Genomic DNA, 4,888 nt, shown 5'->3' with positions numbered 1-4,888 from the left:
GTGTTTTAAAATCCATTGACTGATCCCCGAATCCTGAAGTTTCTTCGCATGATATCGGGCTTGCAACCACTTTCTGAAAAATGATGAAAAATACCAAAAATGAAAAAAAAAATATCAATTCTAGAGCCTAAGAGGAAAACAAGACAAATTTATATCTCCAAATAATTTTATGTGCTTCAGAAGAGCCCAGGAAAGTTTTTTGCATACATGAAACCACGCCCGTTTGCACGTAAGCAGACATGGTTGCACACACGACTTCATGAAAGCACGCGTGCATGCGAAGTCATCCTGTTGAGCATTTGAAAAGCCGCACCACGCCGCACTTGAAATAGCTCTTACATTAGTGGTAGACGCAGGAATCGCCTTTTTATTTACGCTCTTACCAACGCGATGGAAAGCAAAACAAAGCAAAGCAGAGCAAAACAACGAACAAACAAAAACCCTCACGTCCCGCACTTGCAAATAACACCGTTACGTGCCCAAGCGGTATTGTATGTCATCCTACCACTGCACCCCGGGGCGTACGGTATATGGGAACGAGCACACGCCACGAATCGTCTCGAATCACTCCCTACACCTGTAAGGCACCTTGAAGCGTGCACCCCCAACATTCTTCTTTGCGCATCTGTGAAAGGTAAATTCTTGAACAAACTCTGAACCAGCTCTAAGGAAACTAATCAGATTAGACATTACTTTGACTCATCTTTTTACGCTCAGTGCTGGATTGCTCAAACTCCAGCTAGGGTTAGGGTTAGCATTCCCACGCTACTTAGACACTTTGTTTACGCTCAGTGCTGGATTTTGGGAACTTCAGGACGAGTGGGAATTTTCTCCTATCTGTCAATTCTGTTTTGTTTTGGAGACTCTTGGCTGCCTATGTTGTACAGTGCAGCGTGAAGGAAACATTTTCCAAAACTGTGTCAGCTCAAAAGTTGTAAGAAAACCTCTCCAGCTGCTTTAACTCTCTTGATTTTTGTCATTTAACGTGACACTCGATGTATAACTGGAGCCTCACATATGCAAATGGTGAGGCTCCAGTTCGACACCACTTTACAGTATATGACAAAAGCATGGCAGACTGTGCCATGACCGGCAGATAACTTCTGCTTATTTTTACCATATTAAACATTGGAAATCCTCCCACTTGCATTTGTGACACTTGATTTTGGCTCCACCTAATACACTCTTAAAACTTCAAACACTTTTCTCTTTTCCCGCAACACTCTTGTCTGTCGGCACTATGTGGCAGCGTTGCATGACAACCCATCTCACCACGGAAAGGAACCTAACAGCTTTGGTAAGAGAGGAGAAAAGGACCTGGCCCGTACGGGGCTCGAACCCACGACCTTGGCGTTATTAGCACCACACTCTAACCAACTGAGCTAACCGGCCTCACGACAGTGGTCCTCTCTGTGCTGACACTGCTCATGATGTTTCCCGAGCCGAAACTGCGTTTTTCCAAGCAATTTGACAAAGCCCGCCCACTGAAAACTGCAGCAGATCGTGTAAAGACGTTCAACTTTGTAATTACTGCACGCACAGGAAGCAGAATAAATTCCTCTTTTCAAACTGTCAAAGGTTTGCTTTGCGAACGCTGCAGGACATCGCACAATCTCTTTTGAACAGGGACGAACGATTTCTTATGGGGCGCAGTAAGTACAGACGTTTAAAAAGCTCCACTCATGCCGACGATGCAGCATGAAGAAGCGCAACCTAACATTTGACAGACAAAGGCCGGGCGCCGCTACGAGCAATATGAAATCAAACTGACAGCACACGGCGTTTCGCGCTGACTCAAAAGTGATCTCGACAGACGCTGTTCTCTCCATAACGCTGAAAGAGCTAAAGAGCGTTTCTGTTGAGACGTAACAAGCTCGTTTCTTTCTACCATGATGTCACCATGACCAAATCTGTCTTTAAGCACCTTGCTCAGTCTCTGACGACACTGTCAAAAATTGCTTTCGCCGATTGTATTGCAAACCGGCGGAAGCGGGGTATTGGGAAAAGTTTTCAACTAGCAATAATCGCGCCTCGGCTAAACCTCACAGGCTACGATACTGCCACTGCGCAAAGCTGATAGTTGCCAGGCAACCGCGGGGATCCTATGGAAATCGTTATCGATAGTCTCATGGCATGTCGTTTCTGTAACGCTTCATATTTGTCCTCTTCTTCATCTAGCTTGAGGTTTTGAAGAATTTCATGGCAGACAAGGTCTCCGTCGGGAACAAAGGGCGTTGTGAGAAAACCGTTGCTTATTTTCAGCAGCAGAAATACAACCCTTTAAATACAAGATGACAGAACAATGAGGAAGGGCATGCCGGGAGGAACTCATGCACTACAGAGGAAAGGGGGCGGGCACGTACAGTTCACATTCAAGCCACAAGTACTCTTCTCGGATGTTGCACAAACAAATCCTAACGTCTTGAAAGCATTGCAGCATGTTTGTGTCCCACTTCCCGTGGCTGCAGGACGACTGACACGAACGGACAAACACAATCTGTGGCGTTTAGCGTGACATAGTCTTGCAGGCATCGTGCTGTCTCACTGCAATACTATACCGCTGGAGGAAACAGTCCATCTGGCCATGAAACTCATTTAAACGTCTAGCTACAGCAACTAACTATATCATGATTTATTCAGGATGTGTGGAATCAGCACGTCCCGGAGACAGCTTCCGAAATCGTGAGCATTCTCTGGTGGTAGGGGCGTTCAAGATGGCGCTCAGGTGGGAGGTAAAGTTTAGTGGTTGAGGAGTTTTTTTGAGTTTTTCATGACCTGAATGTTAATTTTTGCTTTTTTTGACTACAGAAAAATAAGGACTTAACACTAGTTGTTTAAACTTCAGTTATAATTGAAAGAAAAAAAACGATTTTTTTTAGGTTTAAGAATTTCGATATGAGTAACACTGGGAAAAGAAAAGAGTGCTGGGTCCTCGAAGGAGAAATCTAAGATACCTCAATCGTATATGTATAGCACTACAAGAAAATCGATGGAACTACAGGGAAAAGTGAAGCAGCTGGAGGGGACGTGGAAAGAGTGCTGGAGATGCGCTCGTACGGTAGAGCCGGAGTCCCTGCCCAGCACACCTGTGAAAACCCCGGCGGCCAAGAGAGGAAGGGGCGACCTGACGCTGGAGGAGCTCCAAACCAACATCTTTAACATGATGGGTGAGCTGAAGGAAATGATTCGATTTAATACAGTCGCAATCGAAAGTCTTAAAAAGTCCATGGACTGTGTGTTTAAAGAGGTTGAAGACTTAAAGAGTGAAGTAAAAGTTCTTAAACAAGTAAATACCGAACAAGAAAAGCATATTAAAGAACTTGAATTGAAAGTGAACGATGTAGATAGATACTGTCGACGATGGAATTTAAAATTATTTGGAGTTAAAGAGGAACGTGATAAGGACCTTGTTGCAACAGTGAAGGGTATCTGTAAATGGACCCTGCCGGACCAGGAGGACGTAATATCGGCCATTGACTTTGTTCACAGGCTCGGGAGAGCGAACATGTCTGGGCAAGTGCGCCCCAGATCGATTATAATACAGTTCACCAAGAGGACGGCGAGGGACATGCTCTGGCGAGCGGCGAGGGGGAATGAGTATTTGAATGGGAACAAACTGAGGTTTGCAGAGGAACTGTCTGCCGCGGACAGGAGCACCAGGAACCAGCTGTGGCCCCAGGTTGAAGCTGCCAGAAGAGAGGGGAGGAGACCCTACTTTGTGGGAGCGAGGGCCTTTGTGGACGGGAAGGAGATTTGCTCCCAGTGACTGCTCAGTTAATGATTATGTTTGGTTTTATTTGTTATACCAGTATATACTAGTGTTTCTTTAGTGTTAGTTTGGAATGGTGTAGTTAAGTGTTAAGGACTGTTATAGTTCTGGTTCTTTGAAAAACTCAATAGTTTAGATAGTCTTAGAGTTAGTTATTTGCTTTTGTGTATGTCTTTTTCATGAATGCCAGAGGTACTCGAAATGTTGTTAAAAGAAAAACGTTTTTTTTGTTTTGTAAAAAACTGTGCTGAGTTTTATTTTTTTACAGGAAACGCATGCATGTTGAAACTAAAGTTTATAATTGAGAAATATTAAAGCAAGGAAAATATGATACGTGTAAAATATACAATTTGATCACATAATTACTTAATTACCTCTGGTAGTTAAATGTTTTTTTTCTGCTGCGTTTTTTTTCTCTTGTACATGACTCTGATCCTCTTGTTGTATTTGTATTTGTAAATTCTACATGTTTAATAAAAATAAAAAAAAGCATTATAATCAAGTAGCCACAGAAATTGCATCACGCTTTCATGTATGCTATTGCAGACACCAACGTTGCCTAGATAGAAAACCGAAATAGCCGTGGGTTTGCTTGCTGGTCTGAAGGATCTCTCTTCGAATCTCTATCATTTGTCAATGGAAGTAAAACGCGCTGCAATCTGATACGTTCAGAATCAAACCCGCAGCTGTTGTTCGACTTTATTTCTTGACTAATTACAACTGAGTGTCGCATGAGCAGTTACGTAAACTTGTCTGGTATATTTGAACACAAATGCCGTTCTTCAATTAAAACTAACAGTACATTGTCAGGGACATTCAGTTCTATACAAACAAGAGACAGACAAGAGAATATTCCTACCTTCATGTGGACTACGTGTTGACTTACTGATCGGAATAATTGAAAAGTTCGGGTTCATAGCCGATGCAGTGCGTTCTAATTAGAACAACAGCAACGCTGAGCTCTCAGCACCGTACTGAGCCCAGGTGTTTTTCTAAAGCTGTCAGGTGCAGTTCATTTACATGAAGGAAATCTCTTACTGGGTATGATTACAATGCAGTAAGTAGCACAGGCTACTAAGGGAGTAGCCTGATGCGTTTAAAAACGACCCGAGCCAGCCA

General features: G+C 43.4%; 2 non-coding genes across 2 annotated transcripts; both read right to left on the bottom strand.

The window, feature by feature from the left end:
• Window positions 1–1,318: 1,318 nt before the first annotated feature.
• Window positions 1,319–1,392, bottom strand: trnai-aau (transfer RNA isoleucine (anticodon AAU)). The gene has a single exon. It is a non-coding gene; the product is annotated as a tRNA-Ile (tRNA).
• A 541-nt stretch (window positions 1,393–1,933) lies between these two features.
• On the bottom strand, window positions 1,934–2,075 carry LOC148630822 (U4 spliceosomal RNA). The gene has a single exon (XR_015934988.1). It is a non-coding gene; the product is annotated as a U4 spliceosomal RNA (small nuclear RNA).
• Between the last annotated feature and the right edge of the window lie 2,813 nt (window positions 2,076–4,888).

This window comes from Lepisosteus platostomus, unplaced genomic scaffold (genome assembly GCF_059453375.1).
Source record: "Lepisosteus platostomus isolate fLepPlt1 unplaced genomic scaffold, fLepPlt1.hap1 Scaffold_86_H1, whole genome shotgun sequence".
NCBI lineage: Eukaryota > Metazoa > Chordata > Actinopteri > Semionotiformes > Lepisosteidae > Lepisosteus > Lepisosteus platostomus.
The sequence above is the reverse complement of the archived record's forward strand: the minus strand, read 5'-3'. Positions and strand labels throughout refer to the sequence as shown.